Source organism: Falco cherrug, chromosome 15, assembly GCF_023634085.1.
Source record: "Falco cherrug isolate bFalChe1 chromosome 15, bFalChe1.pri, whole genome shotgun sequence".
NCBI classification, from domain to species: Eukaryota; Metazoa; Chordata; class Aves; order Falconiformes; family Falconidae; genus Falco; species Falco cherrug.
Window position 1 is genome coordinate 24,080,475 of NC_073711.1, and position 22,517 is coordinate 24,102,991.

The 22,517-nt window shown below is 47.3% G+C and overlaps 1 protein-coding gene across 1 annotated transcript in view; it reads left to right on the forward strand.

Annotated features, from left to right (window-relative positions):
* Positions 1–19,557: 19,557 nt before the first annotated feature.
* The window catches only part of LOC102045924 (rho GTPase-activating protein 20-like), a 39,695-nt gene continuing 36,735 nt past the window's right edge, over positions 19,558–22,517 (forward strand). Inside the window, exon 1 of the mRNA XM_055727546.1 lies at positions 19,558–19,706. The gene's annotated coding sequence lies outside the window, so the exon portion shown is untranslated. The remainder of the gene's footprint in view (positions 19,707–22,517) is intronic.

The window sequence follows — 22,517 nt, forward strand, 5'->3', positions numbered from 1 at the left end:
CAGTGAGCAGAGCTGGAATTTTCACTAGAGGTTTGAGGCGGGGAGGAGTTGGCATGGACAAAACTCTCAACACCGTGATCATATTTTACTGATTAAGAAGCCCAGACAGATGCACCTTTCACTTCCAGTTTAGATGAAAACCTTGACTGTCTCCTCCAGGATGGTGAGTTTCATGTTCAGGCTTTTTCAGGACTGTCCAGAATGTGGAAATTCATAAACAGAGTGAAACCGGGTGGACGGACACAAACTAAGAAAGTGGGACTGAGGGCTGACTAAGAACTTCCCTCCAAAGAGGCCTGTGTGCTTCCCTGCACAGAGGAATGGGATTTTCCCTTACCCATCCCTCAGAGATCTCCTTTGTCCAGCTGGGCAGAAAAAGCCAGGGAGGTGAGGGTTAATGCCAACGAGGTTATTTAGCTGAAAGGTGTCTTTTCTTTCTCCTCCACCGCGGTTCCACCCCCACCCCCACCCGCCCACCCCCCCCCACTCACACACACAGAGTCTGGCACACACACACATCCTGAAGCAAGAGGAAAGGAATTCCCTGTGCAGCCAGACAGCAGGACATGGGCCAGGACCTCTGGTGACACCACAAGCTGGTGCGTCCTTCTCCTGTCATGCTGCTGCGCCAGTACCACCTTCAGCCCTCCCCAGTCGCACTGAGAGCCAGGTCACTGGCTCCATGCGCAAATGTTTTTCTGTTCCGCGGTCCACAACATCATCCAGGCTGTAGCCAGCACAAATCCTCTGGCTCCCGGCCAGACCATGGGGTTTTCCCCCTCCCCCCCGCGGTTCTCTCTGCCAAAGCAAATCGACTTCTGACACCTTCCCTTATGCTTTCATCCTTTAAAGGGTGGAAAGCTGAAAGCCTGGCTTCGCTGCATTCGCTTCCATGCCTTCTCTGTACTCTCCTGCTGGGATATTAAATAAGCTCTTTTAGGGAGGAGCAGGCACCTGGGTCACTGGTAGGTAGCTGCTTGCAGGCAGGGCAGCACGCAGTGTGCATGGGCACACGTGTGTGTCTCTGTGCTGAGGACCACAGCTGTGTGCGTGGCAGGAGTGCCTTCCCCCAGCCCACGGAAAGCAGCTCTTCCCTGGGCTGTGCCCCCAGCTTCCTTCGCAGCCACCCCCGGCACCCCAGCTCCCTGGGCTCTAGCCACCCTGCTCTGTGAAGTGGGGGTGACAGTCCTTGCCTCCTTCTCCAATGTTTGCTAAAAGGTGTTCCTTGGGGACTAGGTGTGACAAGCAGTGCCTAAAACTGACAATAAGCAATATTTTGATAATTATTTAGCATTTATTTCTGTAAGAATCCATCCCTGCTGCTTCTGTAGCAAAACAGATCTTGGAAAGCCATTCTAGAAGAATCCATTAATCATATTGAACCAGCACAGGACCAAAATATTTCCATTCTCTGCCTTTAAGCCTTCCTGATGCTTTTTTTAATGTTGCATCCTTGTCATCTCAAAAACACTTGGAAATTCTTAGAAATATGAATCTATCTTAAGACTCAAACTGTCCAAAAACACACAGTGTGGGACTGCTCAGGCCTCCCAGTTTGATCCTGGCAAGTCTTTGCAGTGCCAGATCAGCAATTCTTCCAACAGCTGGGAAAAAAATCCTGTTCAGGACCCTTTTACCCACCAGTAAAAGGCATTGAGCTGGGAGGAACAGCGTGGGTAAGTGCGCATTGACTGCACACCCCAGCTCAGCTCCGGAAGGGAGACCTGTTCTGTACTGGGCTGAATTCCCAGGCAAGGACTCTGGGGCCAAAGTCTGTACCAATAAGCTGTCATCAAAGGTGCTGATGTTGCTGCCTTAGGACTTGCAAAGGTATCATGTGGTTGGGATGAACCAAAGGCCTGCGTCACAAATGTCAGTCAAATGATTGACTTCATTCTGACTTGCTGTGTTTATACTTTTTGCTCCAATGATGATATTTTCCACTAGAATGTTGTCACATTCCAGCCATTTCACATGCCCATAAAAAGATCATTTTAGCCTTTCAACTCATTAACCCTCTAGAATGTAAGCTGGCTGAATTCACAGAGTTAAGGGAAATAAAGGATGCTTTTTATCCCAGCCACCACTTACCTCTCTCTCCTGAAATAGGCTGCTGGACAGCTGTGAAATTACTTTTTCATGGGCCACCATGCCAGCAGTTTTCCAGCTGGAATCAATGACAGCTTGGAAATAAATTGCTGACTGTTTAGAGCAAGAGGATAAGGACACACAGCCCAGTTCTGAGCAAGAAAAACAACAGAAACCACCACCAGCAGCCATCACACCACATACCTCTCGCGTCCATGCACTTCTCGCAGCCTCCCTGACTGTTCATGGGGTTGCACATCTTGTTCTGCAGGTGCAGAACAGAAATTGGCCATCTCAGTGCCATCTCAGAAGTTATCCAAAAAAGGATGAGATTTTGGCTGTTGAGCAAGGAATGATCAAGGCTTTTAGCATGTGGAAGGCTTTGGACGTGCAAGAAGGCCCTTGCAATAAGGAATCACCCAAGTCATTTAGTGACCCAGAGGGACACGTATGTCTCTTTCTGTCTTGCGGACTACACTTGATTAGAAAATCTGTTGTAGGCTTGTACATAGCTTGCAAACCAGCAGCCCTATTACCACTCACCTGATGCTCCATAACGGTGGTTGTTACTGACTGAAGTTCAGGCTTAATGAATTTGTGATGAGTGTGCTGGGCAGAGATGGCTCCGTCAGCAGGTTCATGCAGTGAATCTGCACATGCAAGAGCAGAATGTAGCAGGCCAGTTGACATTGGAAAACATCTGGTGGTGGAGTGGGGCTTCAGAGACCATCCTTAGGTAATCACGTATGTGAGCTGTTAGAGGCATTGCAGCATGCATGTTACAACTCATTAGGCACTAGCTCTTACAATGCTTCCTGCAAAAACTCCTGCAGTACCCTAATGACTACTGGGAGTAGTCTGACACCGCAAAACATCTGGACCACAAGAAAGGCAGAGAGCATCAATGGTGTCACCCCAAGAGTACACTGACCATTGCACCTGTATTCTGAGAATCATTCACCAGCAGTGCAAACTTTCCCAGTTGGAAAAAAAACACTGGCTCTTGGAAGAGATGAAGGATGCCTGTTAAGCAGCTATTGCTGCTAATGCTAAACGTGTTCATTCCCAGGAGAACTTTTTCAACATCTTGAATGGCAAATGAGTGGTAAGAAAGGCTTTTGCCAAAACATTTGGACTTTGAACATTTTTAAGGATTAATTTTTCTCAGCGCTGTCTTCTTTTAGTGTTGTTTCTTTAGCTTCTAAACCAGTAGCATTGAATCTCACTGTGGCCTTTCATGGAGGACAGAAGAACTCAAAAGGAAATAAACATATCCCAAGATCTTAGCCCTGTGCTATATATGGACATGATCATTAAGGTTTGTTCCATAGTCCACATTTTCAGTCTTCAACACATGAGAAGACATGTTCTGACATATTCTTCCACTGTAATTGCTTCACGAGTTCCAGGAAGAGCATTAGCAGTTCCAGGAAGAGCATTAGCATCTTCAGAGCTTATATAGTAATACATTACAAGTAACAAATTCCCTTTGTAAAATTGTAATGATAACCCACATCATATCAAATGTCACACTACCTGTATTATGGGTACAGGCCAAGTAAGACTCTCTAGAAAGTTTTGCCTTTATATGTGCTTGCTTTGTGATCTTTATCTGTCCCTGAATTTAAATATGGAAAAGTGCCATTCACTGCATAAATAAGCTTCACTAGCTGTTTGCCATTTCCAAATGGTTTGCTTATCTATGGTGACGTGTCCATATCTGGTTCAGATTTGAGGACCATATGGCTTTTTCTTAGGTGACTGACCAGCAATGGCCTTCCCACCCAACCCCTGTACCGCATCAGTTAATGTGGACCTGTGTCTCATGGTAGCAGCAAGAACTAGGTTCTAGGAGGAAGGTGGCTTAAGTCTGCATATGCTATCTTCCCTCCAGGGTCTGCATGGTTTCCAGTTCTTGTGCCTGGGCTTTTTGTGACATCCAGCTGTGATGGGCACGAATACAGACCTTGACTGACAAAGCCACATCGGCAATAACTGTGGAACCAATTGCACTTGCAAAGATGCATCAGTTTCACCACGCCAGCAATATACTGTAGTACAGGCTACTCTTGGAGCACTTAGTAAAGATGATCAGGCTTCTCATGGAGATTAAATGCTCTGAAATTGTAGTACATCATAAAACATGGCCAAAAGCTATAAACTGAATATTCTTTCTTCATGGGCCTTACTCCCAGGGGAAGTTCAGTAAGACCTAGATGAAAAAAAACAGCAGAGAACTATTTCATGCAGAGACACCTACCAGGCATCCCACAGAGGGTCTTTTTTGAGTGGCAAAGGGGATCTAGTCCATTGTTCCTTAGAGACCTCAAATGTATTCTTAGCTTTGTTTTGTGGTAAAACAAAGCTTTTACTATAAACCCAAGGATATGTTATTTTTTTCTTAAGCTTTGGAAAAGTTTCAGCCAACCTTTTCTGAAGTTTTGTCATTTTAAGGTAATGAAGTTTCTACAGATTTTAAAAAACATGAGGCCCTGGGTTGAACAGGGAGATCTTAATGCTGTTTTCATTTCAGAAAAGAATATAATCTAGTTCATCCCTTATTTGACATAATAGAAAACATAGCAGATTGTGACTGAAAGAGAAACAAGAATTCTTGCCCTGTGGGTTATGGATCTTACTGTCCTCTTAAAAAAAAAAAAAAAGTATTTATGACAATACGTTACAATCTCAGACAAGACCTTGTGCTGACAAGCAGATACCTTCTTCTGCTTCCTTCACTTTAGCAGAAACGTAATCCGCTTCATATACTCTAGCCAAACTCATGTTCTTGATCATATACAGTTCACAGCAATTTTTCCAAAAAGAATAAGAAAAGGATTTTCTGTGAGCTGAATGAACTCTGCCTCTTCTCCTCCTCCTCTTTCTCTTGTGTGAGATTATGAGGGACAATGTCTTGCTTTGTGCATATGTGAAATTTAATACTGTGGTATTATAAGAATCCAATCAGTAATAAACAGATTAATAATAAAGCTGATGTCAAAACCAGATGGGATCAGCTGACAATTTGTTTAGCTAACAAGGGCACAAAGGACCAAGTCCAATGTCTAGTGGATGGCAGCTGTGAACTTATATGCAGCCCAATGAACTTGACCTTAGCCAGCGAACCCATTAGCTTTGCCTTAACTGTAACCAAGATGCACAAGACCAGATCTAGTGCACAGATGACTAGAAGAGCACTCTGTGACAGATGAGTGCAAGAAAAGTGCTTTGCCAGAATCTGTTCTTCCTTTGTTTGTGGTGCAACTTGTTTTATTACCAAAGCAGGAACTTGTAAGACATTCCTTTGCTATTCCACTGCTATGGTGAGGACATCTCATCCCAGTTTCTTACAAGTTCAGGGCCTGGAGGTAAAAGTGCCGCAAAACATCAGAATGTGCCATCTGGCTTTGGAAACTGGGAAACAGAGAGCTTATAAATACGCAGGGGCCTCCATGTGTTCCTGGGACCACATAGCAAGAAGACAGAGAAACTCAAACTTATATGTCTCCCCTCCTCCCTTTGCATATGCTTCAGTCAGGATGTTTGTACAAGAAGAAAGTCAGTTGAACAATAAAACCCGTATGTCAGATGTTGAAGGGAAGTCTGAAGTTGAACATGCCGAAAGAAAAGATTGAGACCAGTTCATCCTTATGATAAGATTACCCACAAATATGCACATCACAACATCCTTGTTAGGGGACCAAACTGACAATAGGACCAGTGTGGCACTTCATATGTAGAACTATTCACCCAAGAGTTGCAAAGCACTTTACAACAAAGACTAAATATATCTTTATGTGAGGTGGGAAGGGCTGTAAAGAGATAGTTTTGCTTATTTTGAGTATGAAAAACACATTATTCCATTCCAACAGAGAAGGCTCTAATTCACCTGGAAATAGTGCTTTTAATGAATTTTAATGGAATTATACCCGGTCAGACTCCAAGGCCAGTGGACTTGCATGTCTTCACACTTAAAAAGAGAGTTCCTGTGACCCTCTGTAGTTACATTTTGATACTAAAGAAGATATAAAAAAATGGATACAGGAGTCCCCACTTTATTAAGCATTTCATTTTTTATTTCAAAGCGGAACACCTTTCAAAGGTGTTTCAAAAGCAAAGCTGAGAGGTCCTCTTGGGTAAGGGATAAACCGATAGCCCCAGGGAGGTGTTTTTGAAGACTGAGTTGAAACCCAGAGCCAGAGGGAGCTTTATCTGAAGATGGAGCTACTCCATGACCAACTCCAGACCTTCACAAAGATGTGACTGTGAAGAATTGGGCAAAAAAGCTCATAAGAGTTAAAAGCTCTGCTGTGGGTTCTTGAAATTTTCCTGCTGTTACTATGGTCAGAAATGCTGCAAGAGCAACTTTTCTTAACATTCTTTGTTCAGGGCTACATTTATTCACCCCTCAAATAATGGAGTGGGAAGGAAAGTGTTGTGGACCAAGTCTGGTGAGGCAAAAGTTGAAATGAGATCTAGGCACTGGGAGGTTTTACATCAGAATACTTGATTTTCATCAATTTTTTATCAGATTCATTAGTTTTGGGTGGACAAATGTTGGCCTCTCATCTGTCTGTGTGGGAAAAGTCCTTGCTTGCAAGGTTTCTTTTAACATGTAACCCAAAAGTAATTAAGTTCGTAATTAACTGAACTTTGAACAAAGTTCTGGCAATGACAGTCCCTGGCAAAGAGAGTTGGCAGTCCTAACTGGACTGGGGGTGTCAGGCACTTCCAGAAAACAGCATCAAGCACCTCTCAAAGTTCATGACCACTGCTCCTGCTCCTTCTGCCCTCCCCACCATCAACCAGCCCCTTTTCATCTTTCATTGCTGTAGGCAGCTCAAAGAGATGTTAATGTCCCAGAACTGATCCTGGAGCCAAGTTTCTCTATTAAAACCATCTCCAGGCAACAATCAGGTTTGCCACATGCCTGTTGTCCTCATCATTCTCAGGCAGTCACAGCATATCAAGGATCGGGGCTGGTTTTATTCCACGCCTTTTGCTCCCGCTGCTGCTGTCCCCAAGTTCAGGAAGGGCTGTAAACAATGAAGGGAAGATGAAGGGGTGGGGGGTGCATCTTTTTTATCTCATCTGGCAGTTAGTCCCTTGCCAAATGTACCAAGCCAAATGAGGGGAAGAGGCTGATGAGACAGACATGTGGTGTCTTCAAATTCTGCGGCTTCCCTGCTGCATTTATTTATCTTCTGTATTTCTATAGCAAGCTTGAGTGAGTGACTATGTCCCTGGATGAGGAGTTAGCAGCATGGGCTGTTACACTCCCAGCCTTGGCACTAACTGCCAGAGGGTTTTGGCTCCCGCGCTACCCTTTGCCTGTGTTTTCATAGTCTCTTTAAATTGGCATAAGCTGACTTCACTGCCAGAAGTGGCAGTCTTGACACAAGTTTCCATGGTGCTGCCACTGGGGGATCTTACTCCAACACAACCCAGCAAAAAAGCATACATATTTTACCCTGAGATCAGGCCTGTAAATGGCTGTGTAAGCCGGCTCACAGTGACTGTGCTACCAGGGCACCTCTTGGTCTTACCACGCTAGAGTCTGAACACTTTGGGCTAGGGAGTGTCTCACTAACTGTGTATATAGCCCCTGACACGATGAAGCACTGATTTCTACACGTCCTTGGACCCTGTACAGCATCACTCACCCTTCAGTGGTAAGGTGCACCTTGATAATAACATACATCAACACTAAAGGTAAAGCAAGGACCATAAGATCTTAAGTGCTTTGTAACATGTTCACTTGGACTCTATGTGGAGCTGGCACTGCAGAGGTGAGGTCTGAGGTCACTAGGGATGAGGAGGAGTAAGGGAAAACACGGCTTTGCTGTGAGAGGGCTGATGAGCTTTGTTATAAATTGTGGTCCCCAATTTGTGTTTGGCTGTTCATGAGTGGACAGTGGTGGAGAGCCAAAAGTGTTCCCATCTGATAGCTGGCACAGGAGCTCTTCATGGGAGACTCCTGAGGAAAGAGCTCAGAGACACTGCTGGATCTCCCTGTTAGTCCAGTACAGTCCTGTAAGATGCACCTTATCATGATACAGAAATGCTCTGTGCCCCCAGATCTGCTTTTCTAAGGAAGAGATGGTATATACAGGCAGCATCCTGCTTATGATCTTATTTCTGAGGGTTTTTTTTTGTCATCTAGCACCCCCTAGGATTTGCTTTTGGGGGTCAGTTCCTTGGCTTACACAAGCTGGTGTTGTATCTTTGACTGCACTGAAGCTGTTCTGCCTGTGACCTGTGTAACACAAGCTGGTGGTCTCAGATGGTCTCCCTCACCACTGGTCCTCTCCAGCCCTTTTGCCACCACCCTTAACATGGAGAACAAGTATTCTACCACCCATGAAGATGCTCCCATGTTGTTCTGTTCCCCTCCATGCTCACGCATTTTTGCAGACAAGGTGAATGTCACAGGAAAGCGTGGGCTGGAAATCTCATCGTTGAAGCTGCCGGTGCCAGATTTGTCCTGGCAAAGAAGAGGGGGGCTTTGTGAACATTTTCACAGTCCTTGGGCTTTGTGAACATTTTCACAGTCCTTGAGCAGCAAAGGACATCTCACCACCACACCTCCCAAGCTTGAATGTGCCTCTTCCTCTGGGTGCACAGGCAGGAAGCAGTAGTCTACAAGTAGGAGCAGATTTGGGCAAAGACTTGGCTCTCCTGCGTTGTCTGTGTGGCTGCTCTCAGCAGGACTACTTCCACTCCAAATGTGTTATTACAGTGAACAAATGGGAGATGGGTGGGGTTGCAGGGGCTGTATGGACAATAAGAGGAAATGCCGCTGCTCTGCATATGCTCTGGAGAGGGAGGGTGTCTGTGTGTCGGGCAAGAGGGGATGTTGTGTGAGACAGGGTACAGAGGGGGAGGCATCTGCATGAAATCCAGAGAAGAAAGTATTTGAGAAAGAGTGGGTGCGTGGGTGGTGGCAAGGGAGTGGGAACAGGACGAAAGAGGCTGTGTATGGCTCTAAAAAGAGAGGCTGCTTGAAAAGGACTAGGAACAGAGGGTGTGTGCGAGAGGATTGCAAAGAGGAGATGTGAGGCAGGATGTCTGTGGGTGGCACAGAGATGGATGCAGCGCCTGCATCATTCTGCCAAAAAGAACACCCCATCCCAGATGCTCTGACTGCCTTTTCTAATCCCGTTATTTTATGGACTACACCGTTATTTTACCCTGTTAACACTCGATATGCAGTGTCCACTTCTGAAGCAGAAAAATTGTGGTGTTGCAGCCTGGGGAAGGGGCTGAGGTTCAGCAAGAGCTGTACATCTCTTCAAACAAATAAACACTGCATCTTTTCAAAGCTCCCTTGAGTGAACAGAGAGACTTCAGAGTCCCTGTAGTGCTGTTGGTTTGAGGATCATCATGAAACAACCTCTCCAGAAATGTTTCTCGTGATTTTTGAGTCAATGAGCCATCTTCTTCTTATCAAATATATTCACATGCATCAGTGTTACGAGAGGGAAACCAAAAGCTTCCTCCTTCATTGTAGTAGCTTTCCAACCATGCTTTTCCATACGACCTTGACATGCTGTAGTTCAAGGCTTTGTTTCTTCTGGTTCAAAAAAAAAAAAAAAAAAAAAAGGGGGGCTCAGTTTGGAGAGACTGCCCTGGCCCACATGGGCAGGATGCAGCTGACTCCCAACACCCTGGGGTGCTAACATGTGATGTTTAAGATTGGAACCATCTCTAAGACAGGTTCCTGAACAACAGTTGGCATTTTCCAACTTGATTGGTAAATAAAATTAATTCATTTGAAGCCACAGTCAAGTTTGTTCATAAACATTCTGCAGAGACCGAAAACATAGAAATAGTGACCTGGTAGGAGGCTGTACTCAAAATTCCAGAAGATCATGGTAATCTGATATTTACAATGACTTCATGAGTTTGCAGTCCTCCTGAAAACTCAGACTACAGAAACACACACTTTGTCTTAGCCCCTGCATGTGATCTCCATGCCTAGCTGTTATGGCTCTGGTTTGCGAAAGTTTTCTATTTGTTCCCTTGGTGGACTGTAATTGCCCTGGATCAGCTTCAAATGGGAGGGAAAATATTACAAAAAACACAAAAGGAGTTTTCAAAGGTCCTGAACATTATGCCTAGGTGGTGATCTCATGGCTGCAGTGACCTCAGAGGTGTGTTTGGCTTGGTTCAAATTCTGAACTGCCTCTTGCCAAAGATATTTTAAGTGGTTCAAAAACATCTGTAAACACACTCAACCAAAACCACATGCTGCATACAGTCACAAACACACGCCATGTGTCTCACATAAGCTCACATATGCTCCTCGTCGAAAATATGGGGTCTGCAGTCATTGTCAACCTGTGGTTGCTATTTATCATACAGCTCAGGTGCCCCAACAGACAGCTGATACGTGAATGACCTCAGGGTGTACAAGCTCATCAGCTTGTAACCCGTGCTGTGCAGTACAGCTGTCTCCTGTGTAGTTCATGGTCCTGGATCCCAGGTGGGGGACTATTCTCAGGTTTTATTTCTCTTATTTCAGGTTCAAATCAGTCCTGGATAGGCCATCTGAACTTTGCTGTGCTCCCACAATTAATCCACTTACAAGAAGGAAGGTGTTCCTGGGGGTCCAGTTTTCCAGGTTGACCATAGATTCTGAGGTCCACAGGCCCTGCCCACCTCGTCTGCTCCCACCTATCCTCAGACAATATAGGGAAGAGAAATACAGGCTGAATGCTACATGTCTGTACTTACAGGTGGTTTTTGTTAGTTGAGCAGAAGGCAAACTGAACCTGAAATTAAAATCCTAGGCTTCTTCAAACAAAATGGTGCTCCAGCAGCCAGTCTTAGTATTTAGTATTCATGCTGCACTCAGGATTGCTGACTCCATTCACTGTTTTGTCCCCGTTGTGCCAGGCATGGCAGACACAGGGACTAGTAGCAGCCATGTTCACATGTTTCCAGGGTCACATTGACATACATCTAAGCATGAACATGAACCGAAATGCTTGCTTTGTGCATCCCCAGATTGTGAGGAATGCAGAAATCCAGATCTGTATTCCCCATCTGACTTCTGCATTTGTAGCTCAGCAAACTTATTTGAAATGGACACACAATTAAGAGCAAACAATCCTACAGAAGCCCAGACTGTCATCTAGTACCAATGGGAGAAACAGGACAAATGCTGAGGCTCAGAAAATGCAGTACTCAACAGAAGCTAAATCTCCGGATGAACACTGAGAGTTGATCCTGTAGATTCAGTGTGAAATAGTGGCACAGTGTCTCAGAACCATGGGGTAATTTAGGTTGTTAGGGACCTCTGGGGGTCACCTAGTCCAGTCTGCCCCTCAAAGTAGATGCAGCTAGATCAGGTCGCTGAGAGCCTTGTTCAGTCAAACTTTGAATATCTCCATGGATGGAGACTCCACAATCTCTCCTGGGTAACCTTGTCTGTGTTTGACTTCCCCTCACAATGAAAAAAAAATTTCTTTGTATCTAATCAGTGTTTCGTGTTTGGCAGCTGGATTCTGTTGCCTGGCATCCTACCACCCTGCATCTTGGAGAACAGACTGGCTGCCTTCTTTATACCCTCTCCTTATCATAATATTGAGGCAGTTCTGCCCTACAGGTGACAAAATATGGAACTGAAACTGCAGCAGTGTGAAAACAGAAAAGAGAGGATCTGGAAGGAAGGTAATCAGAGCCTCAGAAGAATCTTATCCTAGAAGCTGACAAAGAATGGAAGGAAAAGAATGGAAATCCCAGGGGGGTTTCTGAACATTGTGCTCCTCACAGCCATGACTGATGGTAGTTGCTCAGAACTGCTCCCAGCAATGACTGCAAGGAAAGCACAGGTTGATCCCATAGAGAGCCCTCAGTGCTGTGCCTGTCTGACATTCTTGGTGCTCAACACATGCAATAAATAATTTTCATAAGCTGCTGTGCATTCCTCTCCAAACACACACAGGACGTGCCGATCGCCTCTTCTTTTCCAAAGGCTAAATCATGTACACAGGACCAAGGCTGGAAGCTGGAAAGAGGGACAGCCCTGTCTGCGTGGGTAGAATGCTACCATGGCAAAAGCTCATACTCTCAAAAGCACATATTTTCCCATAAATGGCCAGACACTAGCAACCAGTCACCATGCACTGATACGGGCATAAGGAGGAGTTCTAATGTCCATTAATGATGAGGGACCGGCTCTGTGACACATTTGGACCACAGGATAGATTCGCAGGTGGCTTCGCAGACGCTGAAAGGCACGCAGATGGTGACCGGGCACTGCAGCTCACACACAGGGCTTGAAACTGCCACACACCGTGCATCCCTCAAAGGACATGGGGTAACCAAACCAGAGCCACCACTGCTGCCATCACTGTCCCCACTGCGCGCCGGCCATGCTCACTGAACCTACATGCGTGGAGGCAGGGCAAATGAATTTGGGTCTCACCAGCCTCTGTGGGAGCAGGAGCCCCTGGGCACCACCGTGCTTCTCCCCCGAGTGGGGAGCACAGAGCAGCCAGGACAGCTTGGCCCTGCAGGCTCTAGGTCTCTAGAGGATTCCAGAGCACAAGGTGCTGTGCTGGGAGCTGAGCGGCACCATGCCAGGTGGGGCAGGTCCTAGCATGCCAGGCCTGCCCACCATCCAGCGGGCCAGGAGGGCAGCCAGGCCCAGCCCAGAGCCCCGGCCAGGCATGCAAGCAGGGAAGAGGTGGGCTGCTGGGGGATGTCATGGCTGGTCAGTGCCTCAGAAGCCCTGGCAGTACGCTTTCACCCAGGGAGAAAGGCGGTAGGCTAGCCACCCTTGGCAGGCACAGACGGCAGCGGGCTCACTGAGGGGTGACAATGGCCTGGGAAAGTATTGAGGAGGAGGTCACAAGTGGTCAGTTTGGAGACCCTTTTTAGCACATGCAGAGTTGCAGTGGCTCCCTGAATGCCCGGAGCAAAGCAGCATGCAGCTCTGACTCCAGCCTCTCCCAGGCACTGGCAGCGTGACGGTACCCTCCAGCTCAACAAGCCACCTTGCAGCAGACAGAATGTACCAGCATACTCTAACCACCATAGCAACACCTTTCTAAACTGTATTAGAAAATGCATAGCTTTAATGACCTGTTTAAACTACTTTTCAAAAGCTCTGGTGCATAGTGTGTGCTGAGGAGGCTCCTGTAGCCTTCCAGCACTCAGCATATTGTCTCCCAAAGTTCAGCCACTGCCGAGGTGTAAGGTTGCACAACAGCATCCACTGCCATCCTAAATTTGCTTAGGACATTTCCATTGAGTATTTGACTATACATTTCCCATGCTTGGTCTCTTTTAAGAGAGGCTGGTTTCTTTTGAAACTGGGAACAAAATCCCAGTAGGTATTTTCAAGTTCAGGGAACGTTAAAAGAAACAAACTCGAACCCCCAGTGTGGAATCTTCCCCTATGTAAAAATATAGATGCTGTACTTTTTTTAACAGGCCTCCAGCAAGGAGAGATGAAACGCAGCGCTGAGGACCAGGTCTGAAAACAGGACTTAATCCAAGGCCACTAAATCTCTGGCTGTGACGTATGTTACATTACACTGAGATGGGAGGAGGGTGGGACCTGAAGTCCTGAAGAAATTATTACCAGTGCTTGAAAATTCCCCCCATGTGCTTTGGGGCATCTGTTAGAGACATGTAATGGACCCTAACAAAGCTTACTCTCTTCCGTCTTATGGACCAAGTCATTGCTGCTTCAGGGCTTCTGCTGGGATAGTTTGCATGAAGAAGACTTCAACATCAGCTTCACAAAGCAGAATCCTCAGAAGACCTGTCCTTTATTCAGGAATCAAAGAAAGTCACAGGTCTCCCAGCATCTAGGGAGCTCCTGAATTTCAGCTGCACTCAACAAGAAATGGCGTGTGAGAACACAGTGTCGGAGAGATGCTCATTTCAGTTGGGAATCAAGCCCTGAGTTTTCATCTTTTATTCTACCTGAGATAAAGCAGTGACAACGTAAACAGACATATTCCTGCCCTTTCAAACCAGCTTTGTGCCAAGCTGTTTCCAGACAGGCAATAACAAGAAGAGGGAGGAGAGCCTTCCTCATGCCACTGCTATTAAAGATCTAAAGACCTGTTCTCCAGTTCTTTCCCTCTCCAGTCTCTTCCACATCTCTGCAAAACTCTTTAGAAAATACAGCTTTTCTAATCTGACAGCTTTATCCCCTGAGTATGCAGGACCCTAAGTATGAAACAGAAGCAGAGCAAAACCTAACTAATTGCATTGCTTAAAATTATGGCCCAAATCTCAGTGGGTTTACTCATGTGATTAATGTTTCATTGAAACAGAGGAACGGGGAGCAACCGATGAGTTATCCCACTGGTTTCAGCGGGTTGTGGATTTTTGCATGGGTATTTCCAGCAGCTAAATGAAGGTTTAACCACACTGCAACTGACTAGTCTAGTGTGCATGGAAATGCAAAATCTGAGATTCCAAAAGCAACAACACCTTGGCCAAATAGCATGTGAGGTGTTTTCTAATCCTGTTTGCTTGATTAACGGCATGGCAAGACACACTGACTGTTTATATTGCAAACAAGGGCACAACTCCAAGTTAGAGGTGGTTTTAAAAGATCTTTATATTGTCAGATTGTGTTCACACTGGGAAGGGGTAGGGGTGGGGTACCTGTGGGAGAACATTACGTATGTTAGAAACACATTTTTCTCCTAGCCTAGCAGCAAAACTATGTGACACCCTACTTGAATGAATACTAGCCAAGCAGTGAAAAAGCCTGTTGCTAACTGGGCAAAAAGCCTTTTACAAAGCAGCAAGTCAGACATGAGAGGTGAGGCACATCAGGCTGAGGGCAGGAAAGAGCAATGGCTAGAAACTGCATGGGAAATGCATACCTGAAGTAGTTAAGAGGACTGTGGCAAGAAGGGCTGTTATAAAACTGACTTTTTGCCCTGAGGAAGGAAAGAAAAAGGAGTACCTGCCATTTGGAAACATATTCCTTTTAGTGGCCTTCGTGCTCTTCAGACATACCAAACCATTGTACAGACATCCTTATGGTATTTTCAGCCCAGAATGAAGCTACAGCAGACAAAGGAACCAGGAAAACAGGATGCCAGCAAGCCTTGGTAAAGGAAACATGATGTAAATCAGGGAGAGGAGTACACAATGCTTATAGGATGTATTCTTTCTATAGCAGGGGCCAGGTCAACCTTTGGCTTGAGAACAAGATCCAGCCTGGGCAATCACGTTAAATGACATTGTGTAGGGAGGATGTGATGGGCTAGCCTTCACACATCAAAGGCTATCATCAAAATTCACAGCAAAGGAACACAGATTTTTGTACAGATCTGATCCATACCCCGGCTAACCCAACTTCCTGCTCTCAGCCACAGCCTATGACTTAATGCTTGAAGGGAAGGAGGAACTTCCCTGGGTTTCAGCTCAGTGACAGTGTAGTGCTAGGTGTGGAAAAGTTTCTTAGCTGATTCCTACATTTGTTTAGCAAATAACTGATTAGGACCACTGGACATCAGTGCAGTAGAAATGTAGGTAACAGTGTCAGCAGAACAGCAAATCATGAGTCATGTAGTATTTCTGCAGCGCTGTAGTATGGAAAGCAAACCCGGGAGCACAGTGAACTTATTTGTTGATCCTGTGTGCTGGCACACTCTTTCAAATAGTTTCTCTGCACTATGAAATAACAACTCCAAAAATTAAAACAAAATATTCCTATCTGTTGAGAAATTTACTTCTGTTCAGCACTGGCCTGTCTCTGTTTGAGTTGCTCCTGTCAGACAGAGATCTCCTCACTGATGCTCAGGCAACAGGGTCAAGGAGATCTGACAGCAGCAGAGCAAAGTTTTCAAGCCATGTCCCATAAACAAGGGAAGTATTCCAAGACCTTCCCTGCCTGCACAGGAGGATGAGGACTGGACTGCACTATGTTTTGAAACAAATCCATAACCAGCAAAGGAAACAACTGCAGTGGAGCAGAATCCCTTGGCTGATTCTTTATTTTCTAATGTAGATGGGGCTAGAGGTGTGGAATTGGGTCCGGCGGAGGTGCCTCAGAAAATGCCTGATACTGTGTTGTTCGCATCTTTCCAAAGCACAATGATTGGGAATAACAGTTGTCAAGGAATTTATCCTGAATGCCCTTTTGAAAACAAATGCCAAACTGTTGGGGTTTTATTTCTTGGGGAGTGTTGAGTTCTTTTTTTTTTTTTTAAGGACTCTTTAAAAACTTACTCTGAGGGCTACAGTTGGAACAAGTTGGGTTTGATGTGTTTGCAGACAGGCTTCCCTGCTAGAAAAGGCTGTTTCAGTGGAGCACTGACATTCAGCGCCCCTTTGAAAGACACCAGGGACCTAAAGACCATTGATGCTGTCAGATTTCCAAGATTGAATTCCTCCCTATAATATCAAGGCTTGCAGCCAATTCGGCTGGCTTGGAGCAGTTGTATCTTTAAAAAATGCTTGATGTGTATTCACATTTCAAAAAGGGGAAAAGCCAACATTGCAGAGTGATTCAGAATGATAGGCATACAACGGAGTGGAGCAACAAAGTCATAAGCAAAGGCAATTCAAGCAGAAATGACCTTCCTAAATTCCATATCACTAATTCTGCTCCTTGGAGAGAGTGCTTCAGCATTTGTACCCTAGCATGATGCAACTATTTCCTTTCTCCATATCTGATCCTCTACATGGCTGCTGTGATATCATAAAACAAACTAGTCTGAGAAAACAGCAGGCTATTTCTGAGCCCTTTCTTAGGAAGATTTACCGCTCTTCAGAAAATGATCATTCATGGATGTTTTTTGGGCAGGGGGCAAAGGGGAGGGAAGAGGATCCTCTGTCTAAATTTGCTTGAAAATTTAGGAGAAATGTTCTTTTGGTTACTGACACATTTTGCTGATATCCTGAAACCCTATGCCCATGCAATGGAGATAAAGAAACATACCTGAATTCCATCAAGCTACTGGTGGGAGTGTAATAAGCTTAGAGATCTAAAGCATTTTTAATTAGTATAATGAGTGTTGTTAGACTCAGAATTCACAGGAACTTGCAACTGCAAAGGGAACTTTTTCTGCTTGATAGGTTAGGAAAGAGGTACTTTGGAAAGGAAAGCTCAAGAAATTTCATCTGGAGAGCTCCTTTGGAAAAGGCTGTCCCATTTTACTTATAGTATCATTCCTATAACAAGTCAGTGGGCAGAGAGCCATATCAGGACTGTGGGTCCATTTTCATGGAAAAATATGGAAGAAAAGTACTAATAAGCACTAGCACTGTGAGCAGTCTTAGGTTTCTCTAGCCCACTTGCACCTTTTTGCTTACAGGAAATGCCTCCTGAGTTATTTCCCAGGAGAAGGAGAGCGGATGGGGAAGGGGTGCATGGTTCATAATGCTCCATGAATGTGTGCTGGGGGGAGGCTGGCTGCTTTATTTTGTCTTTTTAAAGACAAACCACATACACTTGGGGTGGGGGGTGGGGGTGGGGGCTATAATTTCATTTTCCAAAGGTATCTCATGTATCTTATGTTCAGAAATATTTGTAAGGGTTCTTTAGAGACAGAGGAGATATCATTATCAAAAAATCACCACTTTTCAAATCTTATATGCATAGAGAAAACAAAGCTTATACCACAGTGTACCAGGTGGCAAATAAAGCATCCCTCATATTTCTTTATAGGTTTTAAAAATCACTTGACTTTCCAAGACAGTCTGTGCGACTGAGATGTGGTGCACTTTTGTTTTTTAAATGCTTCAGTTTATTTGACGCTTTAATTACTTGTTTGCAGGACTGAACCTATAATGTGAAAGACATAAAAATATCTTAGCATAGATTAGAGTACATTCTCCTCATGTAATGTATTCTTTTCAGCACCTCACCAGAGAGGATCTGATAGCACTTCTCAGAGTGACACAACTGTGAAAGTATCCACCCTTGGTATGTGTTTACCTTGAAATAGTCTCTCAAGCGGCTTCTTTCTCAACACAAATAGACTTCCCCACATAGACAAAAATACCTGCTGTGCAAGTAGAAATCTTTCTAAAGGAAAGTTCCTACAGAACAACAACAACAAAAAACATTTTTAAAAAGGGAGAGGAGGCAGGGAGGGAATACACTTGGCCTCTGTTGCTTCTCCTGCCTTCTCAGTGATAAACAGTCCCAGATTATTTCAGCCTGTGAGACAGCCACCCGGGCAGATCCCACTTTAAGCAGCGCCAGTAATGCAGGACAGCAAGGAGTTTGCGCTGTTTTCTGAGGGCTTTTACATACCTCTCTATTCTGTTTATGATGGCAAAACATTCCCACAACAGGAGCTTTAAAAACCTTGGAGTAAGAACACAGTGCCTGCTGGCTTTTGCTGCACAGTCACTCTTAACTTTCAATAGGACTCAAGTCCCTACTCAGGGGGCTCTTTCAAAAAATTTCAGCCCTGTACATTACAGCAACACTAACAAATAACTTCATGATAACATCTATTAGCACAATTGCATTAACTGGCTTCCTTGCAGAAAGCTCAAGGAAGAGGTCAAACAAATACAGTAAGGGTGGCAAGCCAGGTTTTCCCAAAATGGGATAGCGACTCTCCTCCTAGAGAGCGAGCGAGGATCAGGGAAAGATCACAACGTGCAGAGACAATGGCTGCAGTTAGATGGTCCCAAATACTCTGGCGCGTACTGCCCAGCTGGAACCAGGCTCTTCCTCCCAAAGGAGCAGACGGACTGCTAAACTGGACTAGATTTTGGGGGGTTTTCTACGGAACTGGATGTAAAGAATGACACAGACATAGGCATAAGCAAAGTGGGAAGCTCGTTGCTTTTAGGAGAAGTTGGAAACCTGTGTGGGCACATACATTGCTGATAGCTGGGGTAGGTAGGAAGTGGTGGGAATGTGACTTCACAAGTTGCTTTCATGCCCCCTTGCTCAGGTGCACTGACGTGCAGAACAGCCGCCCTCCGCAGCAAGAGCGGGACCGTCTGGGTCCTGCCAGCTCTTGGCCGCGTCCGCCCGGAGAAGCCGCCTTCCGGCAGGACCTCCGGGGCCGCGCGTCCCCGTGCAGAGCCCCTCAGCCTGCTCCTGGGCAATGCCGCCGCGGAAAGCGAGGCTCCGCGCCACCGAGGGCAGCGAGCAGAGACACCCAGTCCCCTCCCACCCCCGCTCCCGCGCCCCGGCCGCTTTGCTTTGCGCTCTCCCAGCATTTATCCCCCCCCTCCCCATGCGGCGCCTCCCGGGGGAGGCCCAGGCGGAAAGCGCCGGCTGAGCTGGCGGCCTGGGGCTGCCGCTGCCCCGCCGCACACTGGGCCGTGCCCCCCGCCCAGCAGGGGCGGGCTGGCGCCGACGGGGCACTCGGTCCGGCCCCCCCGCTCCCGACGGCGCCGGAGCAGAGCCACTGCCGCCCTGCGCCGGTAGGGGGCGCCGCCGCGCGGCCCCGCCCCTGACCCGCGCCCAGCCAATGGCCGGCGGGGCAGAGCCGCCCCGCTCGCAGCGGCCCGCCCCTCCCCTCCCGGCCGGCCGGGCCGCCGGCCCCGCGCCCAGCGCCGAGACCACTCGTCGGCCGCCGACAGCCATGCGCCGGGCCGCGCCCGGGCTGCGGGCATGACAGCGCGCCCGCGCCCCCAGCTGCGCCGCGGGCTCCGCGCGGAGCCAGGCAAGTACCGCGGCGGGGCCGCCCCGCTTCCTCCCGGGGCTGCGCTGCGGGGGGGCTCTGCCGCTGGGCCCCCGGGGGCTGCGTTCCGGGGAGGGGTGTCTCTCCGCCCCCTTCCTCCGGTGTGCCCGCGTGTCCCCCCCGCGGCCCGGCGGCTGGGTGCATGTGCCGGTGCCGCGCGGCTCAGGCGCTGGCGCGGCGGAGCGGGGGCTGTGCGGAGCCGGGGCCGCGGGGCAGGTGCTGGGGAGCATCGGCTGCAGCCCGGCGGCCGACGGAGGGGCCCGGTTTCCTCCCTGCGAAAGGGCAGTGGGCTGGGGGCGTCGCGGTGTCGGGCCAGGTCGGGGGGAGTGACCCGGGGGGGGGGGGGGCGTGCCGCAGGGGGCCCGGGGGCTGCCCAGCCTCGAGCGCGACCCCTCGGTCGCTTTCCCAGAGGGGCGGCAGCATCGCGGCGCTTTCGCATCCCGCTGCAGTGCTAGGAAACCTGCCAAATGCATGTCACTGCATTCGTGTCGGGACACGGCGACAGGCAAAGCAGTCCTCAGCTCCTCTCCTACCGCCTCGTGGTTTTAGATGGCCAGGAGAGGCTGCAGTCTCTGGAGGAGGTGAAGCATGTGGCAGGGCAGGGAGCGCGCTGCTGGGGAAGGGATGCTCAGTCTGCCGAATGGCAGCTGCCCTGGGTAATTTTTTTAAATTCAACAGAACAAACAATAGAATATCGTATTAGCATGGGGTTAGCCTGAAAGAATGGAAAATAAAGAGGGAAAGCTGTAAGCATTATTCAAAACACTAGTTTGAAATTCTCAGACAAATCATCCAAAACAAACAGTAGCTGAGCAGAGCTATTTTCTTTGCAGGGAGTTTCCACTGGAATAAATAGCAAGTCCTGTTAAAAAAAAATATATAAAAAAAATCTGCGACTAGTTGTAAATACTTATAGTGCTTGCCAGGGCTGGAGGATGCCCACAACCAGAGACATCCTTCTGATCCAGATTGGTGTTGTATTGCAGCTTTTGCTGCCAGTTATTTAGAGATGCTTGCCGTTTTTACCTATGGGCCCTACCTAAGAAAGAGGTGTCTGGTTTTCCCTTTACCTTCCCATCTTCTGCATTTAGAACATTCCCTAACATTCTTTTTCCTAACCAGACCTCTGTCTGCTGATGCCTTTATGCAACATAGACACAGCGTTGCTGTGATGTGCCAACTCTATGGTACCTGCAGAGATGGAAAATGAGAGCCTTTAACAGTATGTTTGTTGCCTCAATGTTACAGCCGGTCGCGGGCTTGCGCAGGAGCTGCACAGCTTCTGCAGGAGCATGGAGCTCCTACATGGAGTGTATTCCTTGGGATGCACAGAGGCACCAGGCACTGCACCTTAGCCTTCCCAGTGATTTCATCAAGGACCTGGTCATTAGTTTGTCCAGCATGACTTTAAGCTAATTAAGCCACTGGTAGTTGATAGCATATGTATACATGGCAGCGTTCCTCATCATGGGACAGCTGCCCGGTGACTTGCTGAGACCTGGCACAGCTCATGCCCAGCTGCAGGGAAGTTCCTGGGTACATTTCCTGGGCCCCTGGGCTGGTGCTCTCCAGGGCACACGTAAAGAGAAGTAAAGCATTTAGTTTGTGAGCCAGAGAGAAAGTGGTCAGGTGGACGTTTTGATACGCATGGGCCTTTTAAACCTTCTCCCAGAGGTCTGCAACTAAATAGTTTTCTCAAAAATCTCACTGCCTCTAGCTTGGTTGGGAAGCCTATTTATTTAACGCCCTCTAGTGATGTTTTAAAAATTAACGTAGATTCCAAAGAAAGCAAATATTGAAGTTTGTTGGCTTAAAAAGATTTAAATTTTCTGAGAGTCAGCTGCTTCAGGGAATCCCTGCCAAACACAATACCACACTTTGGATGGGTGCATAACCTGATTTTGGATAGGTGTCTCTAGCCATGCGGCCATAATGATGGTCTCTGCCTCCCCTGCAGACCCTCAGAGCTGCTCGGTGAAGGTCCTTCTGTCAACAGCACTGGACACAGTTCCTTTCTCTTGACCTGTCTTTAAGTGCTGCTGCACTTTAGGTTTTGGCTGAATGCACATGTAGATCGCTTAATGTGGCTCTGGTCTAGGTGAGATTGGCATTCGCAGAAGAGACCGTTTATGCTTCTTGGTGCTTCACCTTTGTTCGTTGTAACTCAGCTAGGCTGGCCCCAAAAGTGGGAAGTGTGTGCCCTTGTCTTTGCAGAGGAGCTAGCTCTGGGTGCTGGAACTCTTCTAGATTGTAACCAGGGGATGTGAATCGAGCATCAGCATAGTTGGACTGGTTTTACTTCATAGGTATGGGAGATATCAAGGAGTGTACCATTGATACCATTTCTCTTAATTAGCCTGAAGGTGTAGTGGATGTTTGTTCTTCCTGACTAGCCATGGGGGATCTCAGATCCTCTCCTGCTTGTGATATGGAAGATCCTGATTTGTGGCTCTGATGCAGGGATCCTTCTTGTGGATCCTTCCCTCGTCCCCCATGTGCAGCGTTTCACCAGCACACCATATTCCACCTTCCTGCCTGCCATAGGTTCACCACCTGCTGCTGTTCCACCCTCTGTCACGCCAACACCCTCACAAACACCTCAGGCTCCTCTATTTGTTCTGTTCACCTTCATCCACATATTACTCTACCACCCTTGCCAGTGCTGCCATCACAGCAAGTAGCACCCCAGCAGATCCAAATACACACCCCTCCAAAAACACCCACAGCAGCACTCAGCCACTCAGGCTGTTATGCGCCGGTGTTCTGCCTACAGTGTACAGTCAGAGCTACATC